The sequence below is a fragment of the Vulpes lagopus genome, chromosome 3 (assembly GCF_018345385.1).
Source record: "Vulpes lagopus strain Blue_001 chromosome 3, ASM1834538v1, whole genome shotgun sequence".
Classification (NCBI taxonomy): Eukaryota; Metazoa; Chordata; class Mammalia; order Carnivora; family Canidae; genus Vulpes; species Vulpes lagopus.
In genome coordinates this window covers 161,015,725-161,041,893 of record NC_054826.1, presented here as the reverse complement: position 1 = coordinate 161,041,893, position 26,169 = coordinate 161,015,725, and the positions used below count along the sequence as shown (strand labels likewise).

At 35.4% G+C, this 26,169-nt stretch overlaps 1 protein-coding gene and 1 non-coding gene across 3 annotated transcripts in view; one reads left to right on the top strand and one right to left on the bottom strand.

Moving 5' to 3' along the window:
• LOC121487663 (serine/threonine-protein kinase TNNI3K) overlaps positions 1-26,169 on the top strand; it is a 282,331-nt gene that overhangs the window by 40,971 nt on the left and 215,191 nt on the right. The window lies entirely within an intron of this gene.
• LOC121488462 lies at positions 19,068-19,169 on the bottom strand. The gene has a single exon (XR_005987090.1). It is a non-coding gene; the product is annotated as a U6 spliceosomal RNA (small nuclear RNA).

Below are 26,169 nucleotides of genomic sequence, written 5' to 3'. Positions count from 1 at the left end.
GAGCCACCACCCAGGGATCCCATATGGTTTCAAAAGCGGTACCTTAACTCTGTATCAATTGTAAGATTGATACAAGAGGACATTACCTTGAATGTCACTTTTTTTTTTTTTTTTTGTACTCAAGTCTTTGCCATAGGTTCTATCAGCTATTATTAAACATTAAGTATTGCTTTTGGGGTGAGGCAAGAGAGCATAAGCAGGAAAAGCTTTATAGGCTAGTAAAAATGTAAATGAAGTGTTCATCAGCTTGCTACTATGGCAAATGATGAAAGAAACATTACCTGAGACATTAGATTCAAAGATTATTGCTAATCAAATCAGCCTGAATGAGAAACCTCTTTGTAACCATTCGTTTGGTGTGAATTTGCCTCTATGCTAACACTCCTGTGTACTGAATTTGATTCCAATGTCCTAGGCACTCCATTCATTTTTTTTAAAGAGATAGATATAAAAAGAGAGAGAGAGAGAGAGAGAGAGTGATAGGGATTCCTGGGTGGCTTAGCAGTTTAGCGCCTGCCTTTGGCCCGGGGGGTGATCCTGGAGTCCCAGGATCGAGTCCCACACCAGGCTCCCTGCATGGAGCCTGCTTCTCCCTCTGCCTGTGTTTCTGCCTCTCTCTCTCTCTGTCTATAATGAATAAATAAATAAAATCTCTAAAAAAAAAGGGGGGGGGGAAATCATTTAAAAAAGATAGATATAGATAAGATATATATATAACGTGATTTATATATAAATGTGATGTATTTATATATAAATCATGTTATGCCATGTATCAGCTAGGCAGAAATAATTTCTGTGCTAGATATGTGTGACATTTGATAAGAAACAGCTATAGATTTTGATGCATGTGCGCTTAACCTTCTTCAATGCCACATTCCCTACCAGGAATTAGCAGGCTGAGATACGAATCAAAGTTTCTACAGCGTGTTTAAGTCACACCCCCAGAGTTTCAGAATGTCTAAGCCCCCGATGTCCCGGGATGGCCGGAAATTGCTACTCTTGTTCGCCTCGATTAGGAATACACGAGAAGACCGATATTTCCAGTATTACTTTAAATACAGTAATAAAGTAGATGGTGAACACTACTTACTTTCTCTCAGGGAAGCTCCATTGTGGGATGGTATTTAGGGAGTAGGGCCCTTTATGTATTTTATCCTTTCTGAACCTTGCGTGAGCCATTCTCCCTGATGGCTTCCTTTGGTGGATCTCCAAAGAACTTTGAGAAACTTTCCGAGGTCGGGGTAGTGGGAGTGAGAGCCCAGGGCCCCCTCTGCCTCTTATCCCTTGTTCTTCCACCACTGAATATCAGACTAATATAGCCATTATGAAGCAGGGAACTGTTAAGGAAGTCACACAAAGGTTCCTAGAGTTACTCTGAAATACAAGTCAAGTGTCAGTACTTGAAGTTACCTTTAACCTTCCTTCCTTTAACTTTCCTCTGTGCCCTGAAGCAGGCTACTAGCTCCCTCAGTTCTGGGCTGAGCTGTCTCATAATTACTGCACATTTCCACATCTGAGAAAGACCCTGCCAAGAGTTGAAGAATCATTTTCATAATTCTCTCCTGAAAGGTACACACTGAGCTATCCAGGAGACTTGGAGGGAGATTCCGAATTAAATAAGACAAAGGGCAAAGGATTCAAATCTTTTGTCTAGAGCCATCAAAAGACCTTACTGGCAGTGGTGGGTATGCTGGTTCATTCACATTTTCACATCATTCACACCGTCAGTACCTTACCCTATATTCACATCGTCATTATCTTACCGGACTTCCTGCAATAGTATTCTGACTTACAAGGTCTGTCTTCCAGTCTTTTACAGGCTACTTAATCCTAAACACTCCTGAAATTTTGCCAGGTTCTCTAACACATGGCTTTGGTAAAGTCACTCCTCTGACCAAAAAACTTGACTCCAGAATACACCCAGCAGGGGATGAAGTGGTAGTGATCCAGTTCTCCTACCTTTTCGGCCATAAGTCTGCGCGCTTTCGTTTTACAACCTATGCTCTAAACCAGATTATTTGTCATGCATTTATAGTCCCTGTGCTTTCTGTCACACACACTATAGTCTCTTAATAGCCTCTCCCACCCATCCTCAAAGTTCAGCTGAGAGGCTGCCTTCATAAAATTGCCGGATTCCTCTAGCTTGAGGTGTTTTCATGTTTCTAACATCCAATCGTACTTTATTTATACCTTTCTTGTAGTATTTAACAATGCTTGTTTTACAAACGTGGTTTCATTTTGTTATTTTACTATATATCTGTCTTGAGCATAGGAATCGCATGTTAAAAATATTTATAGTTCCAGCATTGTGCTTTCACCTATAGTAGGTTTTTAATTAAAAAAAACCTACTATATTTGTATGTTGAATGACTAAATTAATGATTTTTTAAAAAGATTTTATTTATTTATTCATGAGAAATACAGAGAGGAGAGAGAGAGGCAGAGACACAGGCAGAGGGAGAAGCAGGCTCCATGCAGGGAGCCCGACGTGGGACTCGATCCCAGGACTCCAGGATCACGCCCTGGGCTGAAGCTGGCACTGAACCGCTGAGCCACCCGGGCTGGCCAAAATTAATGATTATTCAAGTGGTCTTTTACAAATCACACAGAATGAGGAAAATGATTTCTCCTCTCAGTGCATGCACAAGAGATTTAATGATACCTTTAAAAAGGAAAGCAGCTTACAAAATTACAAGCAATTTTCATGAATAGCTTAATACAAATTACTCTTATAAAAATCTATAAAATAGAGTCTATACAAACAAAAATAGTAATTGTTTTTTTTAAACTTTGCCCAGTCAATATATCTTTTTTTCAGTTTTTATTTATTACATGTTACTAATATTTTTTTATTATTTTAGGCTAAAACAAAATTTAAAGATAATCAAATACAGTTCCATTTAAGTTAACACTTTCATTTTCTTCTCCTAACATCTTCCAATTATTTGTGGAATTTTGTATGTCTTTATTTTTTTTTAATTTTATTTATATTCCAGTTAATTAACATATAGTCTAACATTAGTTTTAGGTGTACAATTTAGTCATTCAGCACTTCCATACAGCACCCGATGCACATCACAATAAGTGGAACTCAGATTTAAAATATAAAGGAGGAATTTGGACTTAATCTAATGAAGTTTGACCCCACTAAAAGAGAATAACAGAGTTTGAATTTAGTCCACTCCACAAAAACGAAGTCCAACATACCCATAAGGGAGCATTGTCAGTCTTTCAGATCTGCATCTCTCTCTCTCTATGACGTGGCTGAATTTTCCTAATCTCCATTCTAATCAGTAATGTTGTCTCCAATCCCACATGTGTATTGTGTTCTCTGGCATAAAATCAGTTATTCACAGTCTTGTGTTATTACGCAGCCTGAGCACTGATAGCTTGTGATCCATTTATGAACTGTCAAATAAAGATCTTCAGATTATTTATATCTGCTATTTCCCCAGTAAATTTAGGCTTTGAGAATTACTATATGTCTAATCCCTCTCCAACTTGGTTTTATATCTTTTAGCCTAATTGATTGCCAAACTGAATATACAACTTTTACATTGATAATACAAGAAGGGTGGACATGTATTGTTTCAATAAGTAACGTGAACTGGTTTAGATTTTAGCACTCCCACCAGCAAGCATGATAACGTAAACTGTTGAACATCCAATCGATAAGTTGTGGGATTATAGTATTTTATAGTTAAAAGCCTTTGAATTTTTTAGTGATGTCCTATTGTTTCTATTAAGTAGCTGCTTCTAGCTTTTCTGGGTATCCCCACAAACGGGAAAATCAGGCAAATTTAATAATTTTCAGCTAACTAAACACTCTTTAAGTACTCCCACATATGAGTATACTAGTATGGGGTTACAGAGATATATAGGATACATTCTTGAGTATCTTGAGATACTTTGCCATTCTACACTTCCTTTTTCTTGGCAAGAGACCAAGTCTGAGCCCTCACTGGAACTTCTGGAATTGTTGAGATTGTGTCTAATTTAGGTAACCAGATCTTTTAAGTGATAGTTTAAATAAAATTTGTAATTGAACAAATTCAGTATTAATATGTGAATAAATAACTTACCTTTGCTGAGGTGCCTGGGTAACTCAATTGGTTGAACATCCAGTGCTTGATTTCAGCCTCAAGTTATGGGATCAGCACTGTGTTGGGCCCCACGCTGTGGGGAGTCTTTCCCTCTGCCTCTGCTCCTCCCCCAGTGCATGTGCACACACACTCTCTCATTAATTCATTAATTAATTTAACTTCGATATACTATCAAAATTATGCTGGAAACTCTGTGTTTTAGACCTTAAAATTTTGCATATGTTATAACCCAGCAAATCAACTTCTAGAAATTTATTTATGGAAATAAGAAATTGGGTTGCAAGAACACTCATGTACAGTAAATAAGGAAAAAAATCTAAATGCCCAGAAATAAATATTGATTAAATCAATCTGATACATGGATACAGCAGGATACTATGCAGTCATTACACACGACATTGCAGAAGTTTACATAGTTACGTGGAAGGAGGCTCACAAGGACTTAGGAAACACTGACATTATTTAAGCTTCATTTTACATTCAAGGTTCTTCTTTTCTTTTTAAATTTTTTTTTTATTTTTTTATTTTTATTTATTTATGATAGTCACAGAGAGAGGGAGAGAGAGAGGCAGAGACATAGGCAGAGGGAGAAGCAGGCTTATTAGTAGGGTGAATACATTTTCTTAAAAATATAACTTTACAAAATTGGCTACACAATTAATGGCTACACACTTTACCCCACTCATTGCTACCCAAAGGTAACTGCTATTCACATTCTTTTTTTTTTTTTTTTTTTTTTTTTTTTTTTTTTTTATTTATGATAGTCACAGAGAGAGAGAGAGAGGCAGAGACACAGGCGGAGGGAGAAGCAGGCTCCATGCACCGGGAGCCCGACGTGGGATTCGATCCCGGGTCTCCAGGATCGCGCCCCGGGCCAAAGGCAGGCGCCAAACCGCTGCGCCACCCAGGGATCCCTGCTATTCACATTCTGATGGATATGCCTCCAGATTTTTCCATATATATTTACACAAAAATATACAAAAATATAATCACACTAAATGCTTCTAAAGACTTTTTCTTATTTAAAACATACTTGGGACAGCTTTCTAACTTAAAATTATTTTTACTGAAAAAAATATCATGCATACAAATGGATATGTGTAAATAAACATATTTGAAATTCCTCATGAAAGCTTCATGTTACCTTTTTTTGTGACTCTCTCTCTCTCTTTCTCTCTTGATTTATAACTCCTCTCTTGCTCTCCTTGAAATTGTGTATATGTGTGTATATTTTTAACATCATGAATCATATTTTTTTGTTTTTAACATTTTTATGTTCTTGAGTATTATTATATGGAATTACATATTTGTTGTGACATGTTTATTTTGTTCAACCTTATATTTGTAAGATCCATGTTAGCTTGTGTAGCTGTGATCCATTTATTCTTCCACAAGTTATTCATCCAGTTTCTTCTTGATGAACATTTGACTGGCTTTAAATATTTTGCTATTATTGACAATGTCGTATGATAATTTTTGTAGGTATTTCCTGGACTTCAGGAAGAACAAGGTCTTCTTTGGGACATCTAGGATTAGAACTGCTAGGTTATAGAATATGTAAATAAATGTTTAAGGGGTTGAACTAGTTGACAGTCCTTCCCAGTGTATAATTGATGTATGATTGTTTTCTTGATTCATATCCCCACCAACATTAGTACACTAGGCTTGTTTTTCCCTGAAGCTGGAAGGTATGGAATAGTATCACGTTTCGGTTTCAATTTGAATTTTTGGTTTACTTATGAGATTGAACACTTCTCGGAGTTTCCTTTTTTATGAAGTTCCTTTGTGTATCTTTCTGTTGAATGGCTAGTCTATTTTTAATTGGCTCACAGAACTGTTTTCAATGTATTATGAATAATAACTTTTTTTCAGAGGGAAGGAAAGAGAGAAAGAGAGGTGGGGAGAGGCAGACGGACAGGGAAAGAGACAATCTTAAGCAGGTTCCATATGTAGTGCAGAGTCCAAAGCAGGGCTCACTCTCACAACCTTGGGATCGTGACCTGAGCAGAAATCAAGAGTCAGACACGTAACCAACGCGCACCATGAATAATAATTTAAAAAAATTATTATACATTCATAAAAAGCTTATTATGTGCCAGGAGTGTTCTGAGCACATTGTACAAATTATCTTTTCAGCTGCAGTATAGACATCATTATTAATTTTGTTTTACAAACTAGGAGACTGAGATACAGAAACGTTAAATAACTTGACAAAGGTTATTTAGTAGATCACAAAAAGTTGATGAGTAAGTGATACTCTATCCTAGGTTGTGTGACTTTACCATTATGATCTTAATCACCATTAGTAAACTGTCTCCCCTTTCTCCTTTCTAGTTATATGTGCTACAAATATCTGCTAATTTATTGTTTAAGAATCCCTGGGATTCTATGTGAACTTATTTTCTCATATTATCAGTTTAAAGTTTGGTGCTTTGTCTTTAATATTCAGTATTTTAGCCATCTAAAATTGATTCCAGTTTATGGTGTGAGGTATGGGTCCAACCTAATTTTTTCTGTGTTCAATTGTCTTGGCAACTATTGGTGAAAAGCGTATTTTTCCCTATTGATTTATAATACCAACTCTGTCATATATCAAGTACCTATTTCATTGAGAATCTGTTTCTAAATCTTTATTCTGTTCAGTTGATCTACTTGAATATTTATGGAACATTACCACAGTATCTTAATTACCAGCTATAGAAAAAGTCTTACTCTATCTAAATATTTACTTATCACACAAAATTGCTCACAATATCCTCTTAATATTTTTTTAAATTTCCATAGCATCAATTTTGGTATGTTCTTTTCATTCCTGATGCTAGTTATTTTGGTCTCTTTTTACTTGTTAGTCTTATCAGAAGCTTAGTAATTTTATAACTCTTTCCAAGGAATCAACTTCTGGCTTTGTTGATTTTCTGTTTGTTTTCTTTTTCATTGATTTTTGCTCTTACCTTTTCCATTTTTTAATTTATATTTATTGGCACATACTTAACATACAATATCCTATTGGTATGACACTAGCACAAATCACTGTAGTAAGAATGTATAAGAACTTACAAAAAAAAAGAACTTAACAATTATACATTTCGGGTGTTAACCGTTTATTGGATGTATAATTTGCATATATCTTCTCCCATTCAGTAGTTTGTCTTTTTATTTTTTGAAGGTTTCCTGCACTGTGCTTTAATAAGTTTTTAGTTTGATATAATTTTGTTTACTTTAGCTTTTATTCCACTTGCCTTAGAAGACTGGTTCAAAGAAATATTGCTAAGACCAGTGTCACAGAGCTTATTGCCTATGTTTTCTTCTAGTAGTTTTATGGTTTCATATCTTACATTTAAGTTTAATCAATTTTGAATTTATTTTTATATATTGTGTAAGGTACAGATCCTGTTGTATTATTCTGCATGCAGCTGTCCAATTTTTCCAGTACCATTCATTGAAGAGACTATCTTTTCCCCATTGTATATTCTTCCCTCCTTTGTCATAGATTAATTGACCGTAAATTGGTAGGCTTTTTCCCTGGGTTCTCTATCTTATTCTAGAAATCTATATGTCTATTTTTGTGACAATATCATAATATCATACTGTTTTGATTACTTTAGCTTTGTAGGATGTTTTCTATTCAGAGAGCATGATACCTCCAGCTTCGTTCTTCTTTCTCAAGATTGCTTTGCTATTTAGGGTCTTTTGTGGTCCCATACAAATTTTAGAGTTCTTTGTTTCAGTTCTGTGAAAAATGTGGTTGATATTTTGATAAGAATTTCATTCAATCCATAGATCACTTTGGGTAGTGTGGACATTTTAATAATATTAATTCTTCTTATCTGTGAACATGGAATATCTTTTTATTTGTGCCATTTGCAGTTTCTTTCATCAGTGTCTTATAGTTTTCAGAATCCATGTCCTTTATTTCCTTGGTTAAATTTATTCCTAGATGTTTTACTTTTTATTTTTTTGATACAATTGTAAATGGGATTGTTTTCTTAATTTCTTTTTTTTAAAGGTTATCTTTTTAAAGAGAGAGAGAGAGAGCACATGAACATGCACAGGGAGGGGGGCAGAGGAAGAAGGAGAGAGGGAATCTTAAGCAGGTTTCACACCCTGTGCAGAGCTCATTGGGGGGCTTAGTCTCACAATCCTGAAATTATGACCTGAGCCAAAATCAAGAGTTGGACACTTAATTAACTGAGCCACCCAGGTGCTCCAATTTCTTTTCCTGATAGCTTGTCATTAGTGTATAGGAAAACAACTGATTTCTGTATGTTAATTTTGTGTCTTGTGACTTTACTAAATCTGATAATAAGTTCTAACAGTTTTTTTCTGGAGTCTTTACTGTTTTCTATATACAGTATCAAATCATCTGAGAGTAGTGAGTTTTACTTCTTCCTTTCCAGCTGGGATGCCTTTTATATATTTTTCTTGCCTAATTGTTCTGGGTAGCATTTCTAATCCTATTTTGAAAAAAAAAAAGTGGCAAAAGTAGGCATTCTTGTCTTGTTTCTGGTCTTAGAGGAAAAGTTTTCAGCTTTTCACCATTGACTATGCTGCTAGGTGTGGGTTTGTCACATATGGCCTATATTATGTTGAAATATGTTCCCTCTATACTGCTTTCTTGCAAACTTTTATTATGAGTAGATGTTGAATTTTATCAGATGATTTTTCTGCATCTGTTAAAATGAGCATTTGATTTTTATCCTTCTTTTTGTTGATACAGTATATCACATTGATTGATTGCAAATATTGAACCATTTTTGCATTCTGGAATAAATCCCACTTAATTATGATATATTAGCCTTTTAATGTACTGTTGAATTTGGTTTGCTATTTTGTTGAGGATAATCATACCTATGTTCATCAGGGATATTGGTCCATAATTTTGTGGTGTCTCTGTATTGTTTGTTATCAAGATAATCTGGCCTCATAAAATATTCCTCCCTCTTTAATTGGAATAATTTAAGGATAGTTCTAACTGCTCTTATGTATCTTTTCTTATCTTCAAATTTATTTGAGTTACTTTTGTATTTTGGTCTAGTTTCTGAAGATGGATACATGGCTTAGCTCATTAATTTTTTTAGCTCATTAATTTTTACCTTTTTTTCTAATCACTTTTAAGTCTATATACTTCAAAGTTCTATTTTGACTATATTGTTCAAGTTTTTACATGTCATATTTTGTTAATACTCAGTTCAAACAATATTCTTACTTCTACTCTGAATTATTTTTTGACCCACAAGTTATTTAGAAGTAGGCTTCCAACTTTATAAATTTAGTGTTTTTTATTTACCCTTTCCTTATTGATTTTTAAGTTAATTCACGCTGTTATTAGAAAATGTCATAATTGTTTCCCAGTATTTGAAATGTGTTGAGTGTTGCTATATGGGCCAATATATTATCAATTTTGTGAAAGTTCTGTATGTTCTTGAATTGAATATACATTCTGCTATTGTTAATGTTGCATGTGCCAAGTAGGTCAAGTGTTTGCATCCTTCATATCTTATATATACTTTTATGGGGATTTGGGGGCTTACGTTATCAACTATGTGGCAGAAATCTACTGTGATGATATATGTTTCTTGTTTTAATTCTGTATATTTTTCCTAATATATTTTGATACCATGTTACTAAATACGAACAAATTTAACATGATTACAGTTTCCTGGGGAAATCAAGCCTTTCATTACAACAAATTAACCTTCTTTATCTCCAATAATGCTTTAGTTCACCCAAGAAGTCTAATTTCTCACATATAAATATAGCAGTATCAACCTCTCTTGCTTAGAATTTATTGGGCTTATCTTTCTCTATTCTTTTATAAGCCTTTATAAATGTTTTACCCTAGAGATGTCTCTTATAAATAGCATATAATTGAATTTTATTTTATCCTATCCAGAAATTCATCATTTTAAAGATTAATCTATTTGCACTGTATATTTAGAGTTAAATCTACCAACATATTTTGAACTTCCATTTGTTCTGTCTTGTTTTATGTCAAAAATTAATTGTCTGAATATGGATGGTCTATTTCTAAACACTTTACCCTATCCTAATGTTCTATTTGTTTGTTGTATGTTAAAAACACTCCACTTTCATTGCTAAAGCTTTATAATGACTTTTGATATCAAGGGGTATAAATGTGCTAATTTAAAAAAATCATTGTTTTTCTTTTTTTTTTTAAGATTTTATTTATTTATTCATAAGAGACACACACACACAGAGGCAGAGACACAGGCAGAGGGAGAAGCAGGCTCCATGCAGGGAGCCTGATGTGGGACTTGATCCCAGGACAACAGGATCACGCCCTGGGCCGAAGGCAGATGCTAAACCACCAAGCCACTTGGGAATCCCCCACCATTAAGTTTTTCATTGCCATTTTTGACCTATTACATTCATTATAAACTTTAAAATCAGATTGTCTATTTCTGTGATATTACAAGTATGGGTCTTTTTTTGGTCATTTCCTTACTTTTATCCCATATTCAAAATAGAGTTAACTCCAATTTCCCTCCAAAAGCCACATTCTATTCTGACATCATGCTCAAATTGTAGGATCTTATCAAATAAATCAGGTTCAAGTGTGGATGAGAATTCTTGAGTCTGGTACTTCTGCTATGGGTGATCTCAAATGGATTCCTGTGAAATAAAGAGATAAGTTGTCTGCCTCCTACACATCCAGCATGCAGTGGTGAAGTAGGCATAGATAACTACAATAGATGTACCTATTCAAAAAATAGAAAATAGACACATACAGCAGACAACCTCATACTGGTACCACAAAGACTCAAACACCAAAATATGTCAGATAGTACAAATAGTGATGCATGATTGTAAGTGAGTTGTAGGTCATTTATACAATTTTGAAAATAAACATTTCCAAGTAATATGGCCATGTGTTGTATGTTGCATTTAAATACAAATGCACAAATTAAATATAATTTGTAGTTTGATTATTATAATTTTTATCCTACTGTATATTCTAACTTTTTGATCATTCAGCTTTTTTTTAATCATTTACATTTTTAGAGGTACCACACATCTGGGAATAGATCAAGTCCTAGGTATTTGGCTAAAGCATCCTCAACTGTAGCTTTGTCTCCTTTAAAGTCTTCAAATCATATTGTAGTTTTAAGTCTATCAAGTTTGGGCCATGAAAACTGAGGCTCTTCTCCTGTACTTCTATAGGGGACACATAAAGTAATAATACTAAAATCAGCAAAATAATAGACACATCCACATCATGGCTAATAAAATTCTTTAAAATATTTTAGATGTTTTAATTTTAAATCTGAAGGTATCAGAAAGTGTCCATTTTGGCTTATAAAAGAACATCAGTATCTCTTCTAAAAGTGCCATAAATAAGACAGCAGCTGGCAGATTTATTGTTGATCTATGTTTAATTTAAACTTGTTTTTGGAATATAGGAAAAGTGGTGAAAGGAAACTGACAGCTTTGAAGAGATATATGGTCTAAAACTCTGTACTACATCACTCATTTTAAATTAAGACTTGATATTATTCTTTCTGAAACATATCAGACGTGGAAAGAGACAGAGTGTGGTCCTGTTCTTTAGAGGGGAAAAACACAGACATAAAGAACCTCTTAAATTTTTGATTTTGTGAAACATATCCAATTACTTGTCACCATAAATGTAATAGCTTCTAACCTGAGGTGTGCTGACTAGTGATGACCTTATGTGTTTGGATGCTTACTGGTTTTTACACCTTTATGACAAAACATTGAGGTTTATTTTATGCTTAGATAATTTATCAATATATATGTGTGTAATCCTGTTTATCTTGCTATTTTGTCAGGTTGCTAGTGTGAACCCAATATTTTACAAAGTTATATATCAAATGAGTAGACTTTAGCAATTTCAAAAGACATTTTTTGATACAGTAGATTTCTGTACCAATAGTATGTCATTGGATAAACTCTTAGGAAGTAAAATATAACACAGATTAAGCTCTCTATCTGTGAAAACTTTTTTTTTTTTTAGTGTTTTTAATACACCAGTCATTTTCTAAGCACTTCACATTGATTATCTCTTTATATTCTCATAATAAACCCACAAGATAGGTGATATTATTATCCTCATTGTATAGATGAGAAACTGAGTCACTTTATTAGATATGGGAACATTCAAGATGGGAGAAGTAGTTTAAAAAACATCATGATATATGTGTGGAAATACAAGCACTTCTGTCCAAACTTTGAAGTTTAAAATAAAGGGATTTTGAAAGATGCCAGATAGGGAAGTAGTGGTTCTTTTATGGTGAAATTTATATGTCAGGTATGGAGTGAAAATCCAATATTTTTTATATTGTATTAAGTTGAATTATTTACTGGCACCAACATATGTTAAGTTAAATATGTACCAAATGACATTTAAAGAAAAATCTAGGGTGCTTGGGTGGCTCAGGGGGTAAGCAAGGCCTGGCTCCATGCTCAGCGGGGAGTCTGCTTCTTCCTCTCCCTCTGCCCTTCCCCCTGGTTCATGTGCATGCTCTCTTTCTCTCTCTCTCTCTCTCTCAAATTAAAAAAAAAAAAAACCCTTCTTAAACACCTAATTCTTTTTCTTCACACTCAAAAAGTATTCAAACTCTCTAATTTTATAACTTGCAATTCTGTTTCCATTTTGAATTCACTCTATGACTGCAGAACTATCTTCTTTGCCTTATCAATTCTGTGGACTGGATTAAATTGATCTGTCATAATGTACAAGAAACAGAAATCTGAACAACCCCTTGGACATCTAGGGATATGGTAAGAAAGAGAAACATCTCTGAAAAGACTACTTGGCCAGAGATGCATTAAATCTAGACTGTTGTACCTAAAGACTTGTTTTTTTGTGTCTGTGAAAAAAATGACTTTTAAAAAACCTAACACATTCACAAAGCCATATATTTTACAGTGTATTTAAATAGCTATATCACATCTCAGCTTTATAAGGGTTTTCTTTAAACATAACTCATACCTGCCCTGCAGCCAATGTTTGTTACTGTTCCTCATAGAAACTCCATGAGTGGAATTACAGAATTATCATTCAGTATTAGAGGTGAAGACTGAAGTACCTTAATGATTTGCCAGAGAGCAAAGTGAAAGTCGGGAGAGTGCCTAGAGAAGAATATAGAGCCCTGGAATCTTAAACTGAAAGCTTTGGTGTTCTGTGTTTAGTAAAGATCATATTTCTACTAAGGTGCTGGAAGAGAATTGAGCATGATAATTCACTACTCCTGTTCCAGTTTCTAGCAGACATCAGTCATGAGCCAGTATACCTATTGATTAAAAGAGTAAGTATGCTCTGGAGTCAAGAAAATTTAGGTTTAAATCTCAATTTTTTAAAAAAGATTTTACTTATTTATTCATGAGAGACACACTCACAGAGAGAGCAGCAGAGACATAGGCAGAGGGAGCACCAGGCTCCACGCAGGGAGCCCGATGTGGGACTCGATCCCAGGACTCCAGGATCCTGCCCTGGGCTGAAGGCAGGCGTCCCTGTTTAAATCTCAATTTTGCTGTTCACTACGTAGTTAGCACTGCGGTGGGGTGGGGTGGTTATCTCTTACCCTAAATTTCTTTCTAACATAATCATTATAACAGAATTTACTTTTTATGTTGTTGGGAGGGATAAATGTAGCTGAAGAGCCCAGTACCGAGACTCATATTGATTTATGCAGGTTCTGTGTCCTTTATTCATCATAAATATGCTGATAATGTGTGATTGTACCTTTTATGGAAATGTATACAGGAATCCTGTTTAAGATAAGACTATCTATAAAATCCATACACATTCTCTTTGTTTTGTCTTGTGTTTGGTAAGAACCTTTAACATGAAATCTATCCTCCTAACAAATTTTGAAGTATACAAAACTGTACTGTTAGCTATAGGCAGTATATTGTATAGCAGGCTTCTAGAATTTATTCAGCTAGCACAACTGAAACTTTATACCTGCTGAACAACTCCCTATTTCCCCCACCTAACAGCCTCCAACAACCACTATTGTATTCCCTACCTAAAAAGGTTTGACTGTTTTAGTTACCTAACATAAAAGGAATCATGCAGTATTTGTCCTTCCGTGACACTTACTTCACGTAGCATGATGTCCTCCACGTTCATGAATCCTGTTACAAATGGCAAAAATTTTTTAAGGCTAAATAAATTTTACCGTATTCATTATCACATTTTCTTTGTCTATTCATTTCTCGATGGACACTTGGGTTGTTTCCATGTGTTGGCTATTGTAAATAATCCTGCAATAAACATGGGAGTGCTAATATCTCTTTGAGATCCTGATTTTAATTATTTTGAAATATCCAGAAGTGTTATTGCTGGATCATTTGGTATTTACCTTTTTAATATTTGTTTTGAGGAATGTCCGTAATGTTTTGCGTAACTGCTATACCATTTTACATTTTTGCCAACAGTGTATAGAGGTTCCTATTTTTTTCACAACCTCACCAACACCTTTTAAAATAAATAATAGCTTATCCTAACAGGTGTGAAATAATATCTTATGATCTTGATTTGTATTTCCCTGATAATGATATTGTGCATATTTTCATATTCATGTTGGCTGTATATATGTCTTCTTTGGAGAAATGTCTGTTCAAGTCCTTTGCCCATTTTTAATATAGATTGCTTGTTTTCTTTGTTGAGTTGGATGAGTTCCTTATATTTTGGAAATTAGTCCCTTATCAGACATATGGTTTGCAAATATTTTCTCCCATTCTGTAGATTGTCTTTTCATTTTGTTGATTGTTTCTTTTGCCATGAAGAAATTTTTTAGTTTGATGTATGCCCACTTGTCTCTTTTTGCTATTGCTGCCTGTGCTTCTGGTGTCATATTCAGGAAACTCTGAGAGGTGTTGGATAAGTCCATTACCTTGATCGTGGGGATGATATCACATGTGTTTGCATATGGAACATTAAACATATATGGCTCTTTGTAAATTATAAGAACATAAAAATCAATGGCATCAGTCACATTAAATGTTCATTTACAGAGGGAGTCTAACAAAAGAAGAGTTCAAATCCATAGATCAGTTGCAAGTCCCAGAAAAAGACTTGAGTGCAGAGAATTGACCCATTGTGTCCTAGGAGATGAAGCTTCTGGACGACCCTAGTGTGGCAGAGTTGCTCACCCAAATCTATGTTCTCTTCTCCTTCCTGTTGCTCAGGAAGACTGCATTTCCCAGTGTTGCTTGCATTTTGGCTTGGCCTCACAACTGAACACTCAATGAAAGCGAGGGACACCATTTTCCAAGTGTGGCCTCCAAAACCCTCCACAGCTCCTCCTTCCTGTACTTTTCTTCTTTCTCATTGACTGGAATGAAGCCATCTCTCAGAGGAATCTTAGAAAACATTTGGTGAAAGTAGCAGAAATTTCTAAATAACTGTGTGGAAGAAGGCTCCATATCAACTTGTTTACTTAATGATGACTAGTAAATGAGCAAGAAATGAACGTCTCCTGGGTCTGAAACATAAACTTCTGGGCCTATTTATTGCAGCAGTAACTATTACTGTATTATAGCTGTTAATTATAATGATGTAGTATATTATATGAGATATATATGAGATATAATGAAAATTGTGGTGTACTGAATTAGGCTATCAGATATCCCTTTTTGTGTGCCTCCACAAGAGGAGGAGGAATGGAAAGAGGATTGGGAAGTGGGAAAGAGAAAGAAAGCAGGGACCATATCTCTGAATTTTTTTTTAAGTCAAATCTTCAACTTTGGCTGTCTTCAGGCTGACTGCAAGTGGTTAGATGCTCTTTAAAACCAATTAAAATGGGGCACCTGGGTGGCTCAGTTGGTTAAGCATCTGCCTTCAGCTCGGGTCATGACCTCAGGGTCCTGGGATCGAGCCCCATGTCCGGCTCCCTGCTCAGTGGGGAGTCTGCTTCTTCCTCTCCTTCTGCTGCTCCCCCAGCTCCTGCTCTCTGTTGTTATCTCTCTCTCTCTCTCTCTCTCTCTCTCAAATAAATAAATAAATAAATAAATAAATAAATAAATAAATAATTAAAAAAAAAACGATTAAAGTGAAAGCCCTGTAGAAGCCTATTGCAGGACTCCCAAGCAGCCGACTCACACTGACGTGAAGGATCAGGATGTTTATTGGACCATGCCTTCAGGATCAACACCAATAGGGAAGGGGAGGAAGCAGGACCCAGCTGGGGAGAAATTGGACTGTGATGTAGTGTCGATAAAAGCTCAGTCAATCCCACAGAGAGCTCCAAAACTGGGATTGACCTTTGAGAGCTTTCCAAGTTGGAATGAGGAGGCTGGGCTTTTATACTGGCAAAATAACTGGTCATTAGATTCTGGTGGCAGGGCCGCTCTTGTTAGCCAAGGGAAACCTCCAGAGAGGCAGATAGCTGAGGGCTGTGCTGTTAGCCGGGCAGTACTCTTGGCAGCTTAGGTAATGCATTGTTCAGACATTAGAAAGCCCTGTTATCTTAAGCAATCAGGACCCAGATTTAATTGGTTAATTGGAAAAACATTGGTAAAAGAGAGAACTCATATTAAAAATACACACCAAGTTGAATATTTTGTTTTAATCTGACATATAAATGCACATTTATTCATCACACTTTGAAAATGAGGCCAAAGTTTTTCTTTAAATGAAAGTTGCCAGGTTGGCATTCAGAAACCAAGTTCTTGCTTACATAATACTTGTAATGAATCAGATACAACTTATTGCTTTAGTGTCTTTTGAATAAAGTAAGAATTTACAGACACATGCAAAGTAATCTGAATATAGAATATTGATACATTTTTACTACTTTTATTTCATTAGTTTTTATTAACACTCATAAAAATTATATACATAAAATAACAAGACAACTAACATTATCAATTTGGGGGTGAAATATGACTGAATTTTGGACAGCATAGCGTTTAAATCGGAAGTGAAGTTCTGAAAAGATGCTTACCAGCCGCAGATGTTTGAGCAATATGTCACCAAGTCTCTGTTTTGCTACTTTGGAAGCAGTCATTTTGCAAGAGGCCAAGTGGGCTCCCACTGCAGGTCCTGCCATGCAGATTTTTTTTCAGCTTTATTAAGGTATTATTGACAAACAAAAATCGTATATGTTTACAGTGCACATGATGTTTTGACTGTACATATGCATTGTTTACATGATTACCACACTCAAGCTAATTAACACATTCATCACCTCACATACTTATAATTCTCTTTGTGGTGAAAATTACTTGAGATCTACACTTTTAGCACATTTCAAGTGTATAATACGTTATTATTAACTATAGTCATCACGCTGCAACATTAAGTGTCCAAAACGTATTCATCACCTCGCCAAGCCAAGAGTTTTCACTCGCTGGACGACATCTTCCCATTTCCTCCAATGCCTCAGCCCCCGTAACCACCACTCCACCCTTTGGTACTTTGGGTTCAATTTTTTTTAAGTTCATGTATAAGTGAGATCATGCGATATTTGTCTTTCTGTGGCTGGCCTAATTCACTTAGCAGAGTGTCTTCTAGGTGCACCCATTGTCACAAATGGCAGGATTTCCTTTTTTTTCTTTTCTCTAAGGCTGAATAATATTTCATTACATATGTAAATATCATATTTCATATATCTGTTGATGAGCACTGTTGTCTCTGTATCTTAGCTACTGTGAATAACACTGCAGTGAACTGGGAGTGCAGATACCAGTTTGAGAGCGACTATTTCCTTTGGCTAGAAACCCATATGTGAGCTTGCTGGATCATCTGATAGTTACATTTTTAATTTTATGGGGAAACTCCATACTGTTTTCTATAATTACTATTCCAGTTTACATTCTCACCAATAGTGTACAGGAACTCCCCTTTCTCTATATCCTTGCCAACACTTGCTTTTTTGACTTTTGGTAGTAGCCATACTAACAGGCATTAGGTAATATCTCACTATAATTTTTATTTGAGTTTTTCTTATGATTAGTGATATCAAGCATCTTTTATGCACATGTTGACTATTTTTGTGTCTTCTTTATAAAATTGTATGTTTAAGTCCTTTGCCTATTTTCGAATTGACTTATTTAAGGGCTCCCAGGTAGCTAAGTGGTTGAGCATCTGCTTTTGAGCTCAGGTCCTGATCCTGGGGTCAGGGCATTGAGTCCCCATTAGGCTCCCTGCATGGAGCCTGCTTCTCCCTCTGCCTATGTCTCTGCCTCTCTCTCTGTGTCTCTCATGAATAAATAAATAAAATAAAATAAATAATAAAACAAATTGACTTTTTAGATATTTTGCTATTTAGTTGTATGAGTTATATATTTTAGATATTAATCTCTTATGAGATGTATGTTTTGATGATACTATCTCCCATTCCATAATTGCCTTTACATTTTGTTGTTTCTTTTGTTATGCAAAAACTTTTAAATTTCATATAACCCCCCTCATTTGTTTTTGCTTTTGTTCTTTGTTGTTTTGGTGTTAAATCCAAAAAAGAAAAAGAAAAAAAAAAATCATTGCCAAGAACATTGTCAAGGTGGTCTTCCCCTATGTTTTCTTCTAGGAATTTTATGGTTTTTAGGTCTTATATTTAAGTCTTTAATCTGTTTTCCGTTGATTTTTGTGTGAAACATAAAGTAAATATCCAATTTTTTCCCTAGTTTTCCCAACATCATTTATTGAAGAAGCTATCCTTCTCACATTGTATATTCTTGGCAACTTTGTCAAAGATTAGTTGAATACATATGCATGGGTTTATTTCTGGGCTCTTTCTTCTGTTCCAATGGTCTAAATATCTGTTTTTAAACTAGTACCATATGTTTTGATTTTTATCACTTTGTAATATAATTTGAAATCAGTACATGTGATGCCTCCAACTTTATTCTTCTTGCTCACGATTACTTTAGGGACTGGGCTCTTTTTTTTTAATTTTTTTATTTTTTATTCCAGTATAATTAACAGATAGTGTGATACTAGTTTCAGGTGTACAACATCGTGATTCAATATTTAAAAATCTGAATAGCTTCACAAATTTGCATGTCATCCTTGCACAGGGGCATGCTAATCTTCCCTGTATCATTCCAATTTTAGTATATTTGCTGCTGAAGTGAGTGCTATCTGGGATCTTTTGTAGTTTCCATATAAGTTGGGCTTTTTTCTATTTTTGTTGCTTGGAATTTTGATAGGGATTATATTGAATTTGTATACTTATTTGGGTAGTATGGACATTTTAAGAACTTTAATTCTTCTAATCCATGAACAGGAGATATCTTTGCATTCATTTGTATCTTCAGATTTTTGTACAACTGACTTCTGCATGTTAATTTTGTATCAAGCATCTCTATTGAATTATTTATTTTTTTCTAACAGATTTTAGGATTTTCTAGATAAGATTATGTCATCTACAAGGAGAGACAATTTTACTTCTTTCTCTCTGATTTGGATGCCCTTTATTTATTTATTTTTCTTGCTAAATTTCTCTGGTGGGACTTCCACTATTACATGGAACAGAAGTGGCCATAGTAGGCATCCTTGTCTTATTGTCTTGTTTCCTGTTTTCATACAGGAAAAACCTGGAGCCCTTCACCATTGAGTATGATGTTAGGTGTAAACTTGTCATATATAGCCTTTATTTTGAGATACAGTCCCTCACTATGTAAATACTGAGGGATTTATAGGGAAGGGACACTAAATTTTGTCAGATGTGTTTTCTACATGAACTGATAGGATCATCTGAATTTTGTCCTTTATTTTGTTAATGTGGTGTATCATATTCATGGATTTGTGTATGTTGAACCATTCTTGCATCTAAGCCATAAATCCCACTATGATGATTTTAGCATGCTATTGAATCAGACTTTCAAGTGTTTTGCTGAGGACTTTTGCATGTATATTCATTTGGGATATTGGGCTATAATTTTCTTTTCTTTTAATGTCCTTGTCTGTTTTGGTATCAGGGTAATGTTTGCCTCATAATATTAGTTTAGAAATCTTCCCTCTTTTGCTTTTTTGGAAGAGTTTGAGAAGGGTTGGTATTAATTCTTTGAATATTCAATAGAAGTTCACCAGTGAAGCAATCTGGTCCTGGACTTTCATTTATTGGGAGGCTTTAATTATGATTCCATTCTTTTCATTATTGGTCCATTCTGATTTTCTATTTCTTCAATATTCAGTCTTGATATATTGCATATTCTTAGGAATTTATTTATTTATCCAATTTGTGGATATTATATATGATATGAAGCATCTTTCCATATTTTTTTTTACATCTGTATATCTTCTTTGGTGAGGTGCTTATTAAGGTCTTCTGCCCATTTTTTTTTTCTTCTGCCCATTTTTAATTAATTAATTGAAATTTTGTTTTCCTAAATTTAAATTCAGTCAGCCAACATATAGTACATAATTAGTTTCAGATGCTGAGTTCAGTTATTCATCAGTTGCATATGATACCCAGTGCTCATCACATCATGTGACCTCCTTAATGCCCATCACCCAGTTACCCCATCCTCCCACCCACTTCCCCTCCAACTGTCTTCAGTGACAGTGGCTGTTGGTTACCCTGGTGGCCAAAGCTACTAATGTCCTTTGTGGTGCCAGCCACTGAAGTCCACACCAGCAAACACTATGGGGTCCCCCTCTCTGAAAGCCATGGGAGTCTATGGTGCCCTCAGCTTCAAAAGCTGTCGAGATTCTCAGAGCAAAGGCTGCTGGAGCCCTCTGCGGTGCAGAACACTGGAGACCGGATGATCCCAGGGTGGCTCAGTGGTTTAGCGCCTGCCTTAGGCCCAGGCTGTAGTCCTGGAGTCCCGGGATTGAGTCCTGCATCGGGCTCCCTGCATGGAGCCTCCTTCTCTCTCTGCTTTTCTCTCTCTCTCTCTCTCTCTCTCTCTGTGTCTCTCATAAATAAATAAATAAAAATCTTAAAACAACAACAACAACAAAAAAAATAAATAAACACTGGAGACCATGGTGGCATTCTCTGTAGGCCTGATACTGATAGCCTTTAACCTACTTTGCTTCTAGGTTCTTAACTGAACTCTTGGGCCCTTCCAGGGCTATTTTCCTTCCTTCATGGATAGCTCTTTGGGCTTTGTGGGGTTTTCATTGTTTTTTTTTTTTTTATTGATTTTATTGATTTTATTAGGGGGGTTGGGGAAGCAGGAAGACAAAACTTGGTATCTCCTACTCTACCATCTTGCTGATACCATTCCCAGATGCTCCTTCCCTAAACTAATTCTGAGTAACTTCTAAGGAGATAGCTGACTCATGTAGCATCATGAAAAATCAACTCTCCTTTCTAGCCCATACATATCTGCCACGCCTCCTATTTTAATTTTGTGACGTGATCCATCTTATTCCCTTAGCTTCAGGGATGGGGCATCTCCTTCTAGCTCAGAGGATAAAAGGTAGCCAAGTGTAGAGTCTCTACCATCTTCCTGTCCTTTCTATTGTTACTTACAAACAAAACAGGTCTAACTTTTAGGACAACTTTGAATCCCTTCATCCCCTGCTAAACATTGTATCTTTTCAGGATAGAGATTTCAAATTGTAGATTAGTTTATTGTTGGCTAAAGTCTTTTTTTTTTTTTTCTGTAATTAATCTCCAGGTGCAAGATTCATTGTCTTTGAACTATGCTATACAGTAATAAATTTAGAGCTATTTGATATTCAAAAACATAACTTTTAATCATTGTTCTTCTTTCACAAATGTGGAGCAATTTAGGAGTGATACTGAATTATTCTAATAAGTTTTCAGTTCTTATAACTAGATAAATTAATTCAGAAGTTGTAGGCTTCTAGCTGTCAGGGAAAAAAATCTATCACACACACAGTGAAGGTTTCTTTCTTTTTTTTTTTTTTTCCTTTTTTAAAATTATTACTTAGTTTCCTTCACAGTAAAAAAAATAAATAAAAAATAAAAAAGTCATTAGTCCAATTATAAGTCCCCTTGGTTCCAGTGAACTAGGAGTAGATATGTTATACCCCTTAGTTTTTCTATGAAAATAGCTAAAAATATATTAACATAGGATATAATACCTAACACATGACAAAAGTAGATGCAAGCCCTTCATTCCATAATAAGCTCCCAGGGGACATTTTATGAAGGTATCAAGGGCAATAAATTGTTTTTAATATAATTAGGAAAATACTGTTATCTGGATAAAATTGAGATTTCTTTATCCTATAAATGGGAGTGAGTCTTGCCACGGATCTGAAAATGAAATTTTGGTCTCTTTGTTTAAGCATCTCCTCTGAATAGTGAAATGTTGTGCACAGAAAATTCCCTGCTTCTTACATTAAGGTCTTTGCTAAATGACATATACAATATATATTGTGTAGGTGTGTGTTGTGAAGGAATTTACAAATTCCACAGCATTCTGACCTACTCATGAATTGAAAGATAAACTATGAATCTTTGCCTCTCTAACTTTATAAAATTAACAGCCTTTGACAACCTCTGTGATTTCCATTTCATATTGTATGTATTAAGATTGTATGAGTTTTCTGTTCCCTTGCTTTCTTAAAAGATGAACAGCTTTTCTGGGGATACATGATTATTATACTTCTTGTGTTGAGATTTACATATGTTTATTCATTCATTTATTATTATTTTTTAATTTATGAAGCATATGGCCATAAAAAAGGAAGTCAGGAGGGAGATGTAAATACGGAGAGAACTTGTGGAACCTCTCTTTTATAGATTATTAAAAATAGGGTAAATTACCATCAATCTCACTTGTTTTGAGTAGCCATCTGCCTAAGAGGCCAGAAGCTGGGGGTCCTTCTAGCTTCTCAGTGATCCCCTATCTTAAGATATACATGTCCTACAGTGTATGGCATTGGCTGGTTTGGACCGAGGGAGACACATTTATGTAAGATACAAGGCTGTCACAGAATTGGTTCATGGACTTGCAGTAGAGATGAGCTAAGAACAAATAAAACATAAGGAAAAAGAAACAGGGTGTCTCCTACTGAGGTTATTTATGACTGGTCTTCCTGCCATTGCAGGTTTACTGAAAGATGGTGATGAGGTCTTATACATTTTCAATCCAAATAAACATAAGGAATTTAAATTATGTAATGAGGACAGATTCGAATAACAGATCAATTTCTGAATATTCAAGACTCTTTTCTAATTGGCAGCATTTAAGCTAATCCTTATCAAATGGTCCTCTCGGGCCACTTCTGTCTTCATTATCACCTAGATGGGAGGATTAGAAAAAGAAGAGACTAGGATATTAGGCCACTCACTAATTACTGATTAAAAGTTTATTTCAAATAGGAAAAATGGGGAATGGATGAATATGAGAGTCGGAGATTATTTATTTCCCAGCTTTGCTACTGTCTCCTCTGTTATTGTTCCTATTCTCCTTGCCTCTGTTTCTTAGCTTCTGCCTTCCTAGCTCATCCCATCGAACCACCTGAGCTCTCTGGAGTTTTCTCTGGAGGAGAAAACTCAGTTCTACTTTAGGACTACCTAATCTGAATCTAAGCAGATAGCATTCAAATAGCCTCAGGCACATTTCACCTGGTCTCTTCCTATGAAATTGAGAATTTGGACCTAGAACCTGGTATTTCTATAGCCTTTATATGCTTGGAACTTCTTTTACCTTCCTCTTAGATAGCTCCTATACAGCCTTCTAAGCAATATTCAATACAGGCATTATGTCTTTGGAAAAATCATTCCCCCAATTCAGTGCTTCATCTTTGCCCCATAACACCAGGTTTATCTCTAGCATGCTCCCTCACTGTGTTGATATCACATACTTATTTGTCTCTCACTTTAGACGATAAATTCATTACATCCAGGACCAGGGATCTGCATTTGTCTCCTAGGCTTGGTACAGAGTGGACATTAGGTACTTGTGGAGGAATGACTGGCTGACTCAGTCTGAAATTGCCCTGAAGTTCCAGTTTCCTCCTACCAATTTTCAGGTCTCTCCTTTTTAGGCTCCTCCTTCCCTATCTCCATCTTGACCGACTTCTTTCTAAGCCTTCAATTCCGGCTTCTAAAGCGTCATTGAGGTTAACTCTTTCCTTGAGGGATAATAATCTGCCTGCTGGATTGTATTAGTGCATTAAGGACTCCCAACTACTGAGCTTTCTGCATAAATTCAGCCCCAATAAATGAGTTGCCCATTGGAGCCAGACTTGCTTTGCCTTGAAATGTGGCAACAGGCATGATTCGGGTCCCCTGCCATCTCACTGCCCACACTATCTGGTAGGAAACTGCCCTCTCTACCCCATTGATAGAGTTGATGCTCTAACCTGAGAGCCAAGGAAATGAATATTTATGAAGGATTTTCTTTAATCAGGTCTTTTGCTTATTTTATTATTATACCATTTAATTTAATGATCACATAACCTTATTGAAGAAACTGAGGCTCAGAGATGAGCCAATCGGCACCAAATCACACAGCTATTAAATATCAGAGTCTAAATTCTTACCCAAACTGGCTGACTTCAAAAACTGAGCTCTTAATCAATTTTCTGTATAGCCAGAGAGAGACCTATGGAATGGTTCCTCAGAGAAGCTGACAGAAGAAAGTCCATTGTTTCTCTATATTCTTTAGTATTTCCACTTCTACATTTGGCTTTGTTCTCATTTTTAAGGTTACGCCCAAGATTCCTCATCAATAAGACAATTTTTTTTTTGAAATTATACTTTCTACTATCTGTTTTTCATCTGTCCTTGGTAAAAGGCTAGAATACTAAGTATCTATTACAGAAGAACTGGAAAAGCAAGAAAAATATCTTTTTGAAAACTTTTCAAGATAAATGTTTTCTTGATCAATTCTGATTAGGACTTATTTTCCGTAGCACTGAAAAATTTGTTTTTAACTCAGTAACAAAAAAAAATTTGTTAAAAATACAACAATGAAAGTATCACTTTTTTTTTTTTGTTTTTTGGTCATTTGTTTCTATCTTATTTGTTGCTGTATCATTTGCTTCAGCTACTGTCTTAGGATCTAAAGATTTTCAGTTCCACCTATTGCTTTCTTCCTTGTTCAGAAATTTCTATATTGCTGGTTTACTTAAAGGTTGGAGCAGTCAATTTACTTGGACTAGCCATTTATTATATATATTTTTTCTTTTTTTTTTCATGTGCCTTTTTTTATTTTTTATTTTTTTTTATTTTTAACTGGAGTTCAATTTGCCAACATATAGCATAACACCCAGTGCTCATCCCATCAAGTGCCTCCCTCAGTGCTCGTCACTCTGTCACCCCCACCCCGCACCCACCTCCTTTTCCACCTTGTTTGTTTCCCAGAGTTAGGAGTCTCTCATGTTCTGTCTCCCTTTCTGATATTTCCCAAGATTGCTAGAACTCATACAGCAATTTGGCAGTGTGGCAGGATACAAAATCAATGCCCAGAAATCAGTGGCATTTCTATACACTAACAATGAGACTGAAGAAAGAGAAATCAAGGAGTCAATCTCATTTACAATTGCACCCAAAAGCATAAAATACCTAGGAATAAACCTAACCAAAGAGGTAAAGGATCTATACCCTAAAAACTACAGAACACTTCTGAAAGAAATTGAGGAAGACACAAAGAGATGGAAAAATATTCCATGCTCATGGATTGGAAGAATTAATATTATGAAAATGTCAGTGCTACCCAGGGCAATTTACACGTTTAATGCAATCCCTATCAAAGTACCATGGACTTTCTTCAGAGAATTGGAACAAATCATCTTAAGATTTGTGTGGAATCAGAAAAGACCCCGAATAGCCAGGGGAATGTTAAAAAAGAAAACCATAGCTGGGGACATCACAATGCCAGATTTCAGTTGTACTACAAAGCCGTGGTCATCAAGACAGTGTGGTCCTGGCACAAAAACAGACACATAGATCAATGGAACAGAATAGAGAATCCAGAAGTGGACCCTCAACTCTATGGTCAACTAATATTCGATAAAGGAGGAAAGACTATTCACTGGAAAAAGGACAGTCTCTTCGATAAATGGTGCTGGGAAAATTGGACATCCACATGCAGAAGAATGAAATTGGACTATTCTTTTACACCATTTATTATATAATTTGCAGGTCTCAACAACAATAACAAAATATGGAGCCCCTTGTTTAAAAAAATAGAGATAACTTCA